Raw genomic sequence first — 6,922 nt, 5'->3', positions numbered from 1 at the left:
TGCTATATCACTGAATGAATATACCAGAATTTTTAAGTCCATTCTTCTTTTGATGGACATAAGGGGTGATATCAATTTTTGGTAATTATGAATAGAGCTTCTATGACATTTTCACTTTTTTTTTTTGTGGACAGATGCACTCTCTCTTATTCGTTTGGTTGAATGACTATGATTTGAATTGCTGGATCATTGGTATATTTAGCCTTAGTAGAAACTTCCAGTTCTTCAATACATAAACAATGACACTTCAGTTAATGACATCGAAAGAGCTACCTGACCACCTGTCTGAATGATATCTAAGTGCTTCTTCTAATTCTGAGATTCGGGCTCCCTGGTAGTGTGGGAGGACTGGCAGCCCCTTGTTTATGTCACTTAGCTCTTGGCTCAGCCAGGTGTCTGCCTTATTGGAGCTGTAAGTTCTACTCAGTTTGAAGTGAGTGGCCAAAGAACAATGGGCTGCTGAACAAATGGGCTCCTGTCACTGTGTTGGAGAGGCAGGCTTTTCTAGGGACCACCTCTGCCAGGATTTCTTTTAGCATTTAGATTGACTCAACCCAAGCAAGGGGGCTTCGCTTAGTCACACTGGAGGGATTTTAGAGCTCATACTGTTCATTTACTTTCTAGAATGTGTCATCTGACATACTGGGCATTGGCATTAACTGCACATTTCAAACAAACCATTATAAAGGCCATCAGAGAAACATTGCCTCAACTGGTCAGATGGAGAGAATTCTAGCAAGCTCACAGTAGCCACTGTGGCATCCCACTCTCGGTCATTTCTCAGCCTCAGCTTCTGAGAGCCCTTGCAGGGGCTGAGAGACTTCAGAGAAGACCTGCTACCTGGAGTCCCCAACAGAAGGAGGAGAGGGAGTGTTCACCAACAATGTTAAGTCTTTTGATTTATTTCTTTTAGGTAAGTTTAGATTTTTTTTTAAACAGATTTATATATATACATTTATGTTTACATATATACATTTATATTTACACACACAAACTAGCTTAAACTGTTTGAAATGGCCATTTTTGAGCTTAAAAAGGTCAGATATTGGCTGGCCGGTTTTTAAATTTATTTCCTCTCGTGTCCTAGTTCACATGTCATGGGTTTTCTTTGAGATGCAGGGCTGGGACTCTGCCATCCATGTTTCCACTGGGCCAGCTGATGCCTCTTCTTTGAGTCTCTGCTCACAAGGAGACTGAGAGGCAAGAGAAGGGATAGAGACTTGCTCTTTTTGCTGCCTTCTTGCTCCAGCGAGTGGTACCCCTGAAATAACTCACTTCCTGTAGCAGCAGCAGAGTCAGTGTACAGATCACTTCAGAGCCAGGGTCTTCACAGTGTCCTCAGGGACAGAGCCCTGGCCAATCTGTGCTCCTTCCCCAGGGGTGAGGGTTTTCTCCACACACCCCTCCTCAAAAATCCTGTTTCAGTAATTCTCATCTTTCTGAATTTTCTGCGTGATACTTGAATGCTGTCTTTTTTGGCATCAATTTCAAATGACTCAACCTAATACTCACACATCTGAATTTAACAGTAAATCATAAATGTAATGGTCCCTCTAACAAAGGGAGAATAATGCTCCCTTTTCAGTGATAGGCAGATGCTTGGCCTATCACTGAGATACAGTAAGAGTAAGAGATTTACTGGGGGACAATGCTTGTGAGGGATAAATGCGCAGGGCTGTCAGAGCCTGGTGTAGTAGTAACCTCTGTGGAGAAGGGCAGGAAAGAGGGAAGGAAGGAAGACTGGGTATGCAAAATCTTAGACTGGTTTAATTCTCAGAAAGCTTTAGAAAAACTGTTGGGAGGTTCTCCTTCCAAGTGCCCATCAGAGAAGATGCTCCTCCTGGAAAGGACAGGGCCACGTGATCGGTGGAAGAACGTGGCCAGCTGACCTCAGGACCTTGAAACTTTGGTTTGGAGAGTTAACCACCAGACTTTTGACAAGGTTCCATAGTTTCTATTACAACTATTCAGTCAGTTTGTGAAGCACTTTGAGCTCAGCTCCTTAGCTAACAAAATGATTTTATTTTCCAGGTACTTGCAGAGAGGAAAGGGTAATTTATAATTTGAGCAAACTCAGGAAGTCATTTCTAGGGAAAAACAGTGATAAGGGGAATAAAAATTGGAAGAAAGGTAATAAAATTGCCCCTGTGTAGTATAGACTTTGTCTCTCTCTCTCTCTCTCTCTCTCTCTCTCTGCATCTCCATGTGGAAGGTCAGCAAAGAGTCAGCCATTTTCCTCCTTAGTCTTCATCAAATCTCTCATTCTGTGTTACTGTGAAGTAATGCTTTCACTCTCCCATGGTCCCTGAAAAGCAGTGCAATCATGCTTGAGAGATTGGAGAGGAAGTCTATTCTGAACGCTTTTTCCTTAAAGTGAAACTTTACAGATAATTAAAAAGTATGAATTCTTATAACAGGTACACATCACAATCAATTTTCTTTCAAAGACATTAATATTTTGAGAAAACCTCAGAATTATTGTCAGTATTATGTTAATTAAAAAGGTTTTAAGGTCAGTCATGGTGGCTCATGTGTGTAATCCTAGCACTTTGGAGGCCAAGGTAGTATTGCTTGAGCCCAGAAGTTCAAGACCAGCCTAGGCAACATAGTGAGACCCTGTCTGTACAAAAAATAAAAAAATTAGCTGGGCATGGTGGTGTGTACCTGTGGTCTCAGCTACTTGGAAGGCTGGAGGTGGGAGGGCTGCTTGAACCCAGGTGTTTAAAGTTGCAGTGAGCTGTGATTGTATCATTGCACTTCAACCTGGGTGACAGAGCGAGATCCTTTAAAAAAAATAAAAAGGAAATAAACATATTAATATTCCTTTCCAAAATACTAGTTATGTAATAATAATGTTCTCAAAGAAATTCATGGTGGTTGGCAGGCAGCTTTCCTCATAAACTGGGAGATGGAGTGGTTCATGATGTCACAATTTATTGTCACATAGTTGGTCATCTAGTTTTTCCTCATACTTTCAAGTGATGTCTGCTGAGCAATACTTTCGACAGCCTCTTCATCTAGTTTCTGCCCCATAAATTCCATTATCTTTTGAACTTCATGTTCTGGGTGCTGTGGGGTGGGGAAAGGGCAACACGTTGTCATTACGGGATTTAGCGGTGACAATAAAAGAAAGTAAGGAAACCAAATCTGGGAGATGTTCTTTAAATTCTCTTCATCTCGATATTTGGGATGTTGTTAATCTTGCTCACCGAAACTTTCCCTACTGTGCCCAGCACTGCAGTTGTGTCTCTGCTGTGAGAAACTTTCCCACCAGCAGAAGGATCTGGAACTCAAGGCCTGCTGTGCAGATTCTTTTGTCCCATGAGGTGATCACTCAATGTGGTGTTCTCTCACTTCTCCTGAGAGTGAGGCTTCCTCAGAGCTGGACTTCAGTGTTTATTATTGCTCTTCTGGGTCTAGCCACTCAGTGAGGTTACCAGGCTCTGGGCCGGTACTGGGAAATATCAGCAAAGAGTTCTGTGATGTGATCCATATCCGGGTCTCCCAGCAAGTGACAGGGAAGTGACGTAGACTCTGAGATTACTTGGTTGTAGATAAGCTTAGTGTGCTGGCTTTTTCAAATATTAGTTATGCTAGCAGTGAAGTCATAACGTGGGCAGACTCAGGACCAGGGTGTTGCAGGCAGTGGTATTAGCTGTTGTTTTCTTCTTCCTGGGAGCAGTGTTTCTCTGCCAAGTGTTTCTGTGATGGTCTCAGTTGGATGGCTTCCAGCCAGGAGGTGGAATTTGCAAGACAGCACATGCTGAAGTAGAAGAAGTGAGATACAAGCTTGCTCTAAGTTGACCAGGGGAGTATTTTTGTTTCTCAGCTGATGGGTGGGACTATAAAGCTTCCCAGAGTTTATGGGGCAGGGTTTATGGGGCGGGTCTGAGCTTTTGGGCCCGGCTTGCCACGGCCACTGGGGGATGCAGGATGGTTCTCAGGCCAATGGGATTATGATTCAGAGGGGAATATGGCTGTCTCTTCTGTGCAGTAGAATTCATCAGGGGAGTGAGGGATAGCCAGTAGCAAGAGGCCTCACCCAGCTTCCATGAAGTTGGTGAGGTCAGTCTCGCTCCTGCAGCACCCTGCTAACAACGCCTAGTTTAGATCCAGGCAGCCTAAGCACGGAACTCAGACCTGGCTCAGGCCATAGGCTTCCCTGGTGAGAAAGCAAGTACAGCTTTCCTCTTTCTTTTCTTTTCTTTTCTTTTTTTTTTAAATAAATTAACCTCCATTAATACCTCACACAGTTAGACCATGGTATTCTCTTGTTGAAAATCTGTGTAAGTATTCTCTCGAGGGAACAGGAAATGCTAGAAGTTATCTGCATTTCCTCTGTGCTTTTAGTATTCTCCATTTCAGAATGATTGGCCAGCTCGTCCTTTGTTGAGTGGGAGGCGGGGAAGAAGGAGTGGGAAAGGTGTGGCTGGGTGAAGAGATGCAGGAGAGGGCAAGGCTGAATGGCCATGGACCAACCTGTGTTCTGTCCCATAGTTATGCCCTTGACTAGGCATGTTCCCAGACCAAACCGAGGGTCAGGCTGCTTTTTCTCACGGCACAATAACGAGATGCAGATGAACTAGGGAAGAAGAGAGTTTAATTCTGTAACTGGGTACAGGGAGAAGGCCTGGAAAATATTGCCACACCAACTCAAAATTACAAAGTTTTCCAGAGCTTATATACCTTCTAAGCTATATGTCTACATGTAAGTGTGCATTCATCTAAAGACGTGAATGATTAACATCTTCTAATCTATAATTAAGGTCTAAGTTTTGAAGGCCGCTGGAGCCTCATTAAATTTACTTAATCTGGATGGGTCCAGGTGCCAGGGCGATTACTAATTATCTTGTCTCCTGCTAAATCACGGAGGTTTGTGGAGTTCCTTTAGACCGCCAATAAAACTTGTTTGTGGCGGTCTGGGTCCTGTTAAGGATTCCTTCATTGTTTTTCATGCTTCAAGGCCCAGGAAAGGCCCAGGCAAAATTCTTTGTGGGCTTTTGTTACATTCCAGCCTTTGTATAAGGGCACTGGTTCTTTCCGTTTTTAATATTTAACCACTCAGTGCTGAAACAGTTGTTATGGAGGCCTGTCTGTTCAGCTGCTTATGAGACCTGGCCTGCCACAGGCAGAGCAGAGAATACCACACGAGTCACTCACCACAAACACTTGACAACCTGACCAGCATTGGCCTAAACTCTGAGGTCTCTGACTTGCGGTAACCTGTTTGGGTGAGTCTAGTTTTGTATTATTAAGACATTAAGTAAATTGTGCCCTTTGGGTCAGATATATTGCGGCATATGAGAAACAGTCCTGATGGAGAATCTGTTAAATATCTCAGACCACATTTTTCTTTTTAGAGAGATCACTGAATCTCTCATAGTTTGCTTGCTGATCTGAGGCTTGGTCACCCTAATCTTTTCCTATTGCTTTTTCTCTTCTCATGAATCTCCAGTGGTATTTAGCATACTACGTACTAAAGAACTGTGTCTGCAGTTAAAATGAAAAAGACCCGGCATAGTGGCTCATGCCTGTAATCCCAGTGCTTTGGGAAACCAAGGTGGGAGGATTGTTTGATGCCAGGAGTTATAGACCATCCAGGGCAACATAGTGAGATCCTGTCTCTACAAAAAGTGAAAAATAAAAATTAGCCAAGTGTGATGGTGCACATCTGTGGTCCTAGCTCCTCAGGATACTGAAGTGGGAGGATTGCTTGAGCCCAGGAGGTTGAGGCTACAGTGAGCCACGATTGTGACACTACACTCCAGCCTGGGCAACACAGTGAGACCCTGTCTTAATTTTTTTTTTTTATAAGGAATGAGTAACCTTCTGGTCCACCTGAAATTCTACGTTCTGCTTTTGTAACCAGGTGTGAGAGGCTGAGGGAGGCCAGTTTCCTACCTCTTACCTTAATCCTGAAAGTCTCCACACCCATGAACACTTCCCAGCCCTCTTAACTGCACCAGTTTGGCTCCCACCCTCGTACTGTGTGTACGGCACAGCCACAGTGGACATATTAACATGCTAGTCTGAATGTTTCACCATCTTTCTTGGAGCCTGCAGGGGCTCCCTGATGTTCCTAGGATAAAGTCTAACATTATGCTATCACCATTAAGGCTCTGTGTGACATGCCCACCTTTCTTTGGGGCTTTATTTTGCCAGTTCTCCCTGAGCTTGCTGCTCTTCTCCTCACAGCCCTTTCTCCTGGCCCTGAAACAGGCCCCCCTCACCAAGCCTCCTCCTGGGTCTCCTTCTCTCTGCCCAGTCTCTGTCTCTTGCCTGGATAAAGCCAGCACATACTTTACATCTGGGAAGGACCGTGTCCTGTCAGGAAAGCTGTGCCTTAGGCCCCAGTCCCAGCTGATCTGCTGTGGCCTCTCAAAGCCTGAAACCATCTCGCATGGCATTCTCCTCAATTGGTGACATGTGTCATGACTTAGTGGACTTTTCCTTCACATGCTAGACCATAAAATCCACAGGGGAAAGAGCTTTGCTCACCACTGTATTTCCATCATTCACACAGTATCTGGCACATAGTACGTGTACAATTGAGAATGAATGAATGAATATATGAGTAAATGAAGGATGCCTGTAACTTTAGGAGGAAAGAAACAAAATTATTTCTTTTGAGCTGCTGGTGCATACATATGGTGCATGCATATAGGGGGACAGGGTGTGCTAGGGCCCTATGCATCTTAGCTTAAATACTGAATTTCCTGGAACTGGTTCTATTTCTTGCATCTCTGTTCTTGTTTGATTGATCCCTTCTTGCTTGAGTTGTGGGCGACTGGTTTGAGTTGCAAAACACTGTGCTTTACCATCATGGTGGCTTTTCATTCTTGACCTTGATTCTACATGTTCCAGTTGCCATGTAGTTTCCACTGGTTGTTGGAAGCTGAATTTAAATGTGATTTGTGGATGT

Source organism: Aotus nancymaae, unplaced genomic scaffold (genome assembly GCF_030222135.1).
Source record: "Aotus nancymaae isolate 86718 unplaced genomic scaffold, 86718_ANA_hifiasm-v0.15.2.pri h1tg000155l, whole genome shotgun sequence".
NCBI classification, from domain to species: Eukaryota; Metazoa; Chordata; class Mammalia; order Primates; family Aotidae; genus Aotus; species Aotus nancymaae.
Note: the sequence above shows the minus strand (reverse complement) of the source record.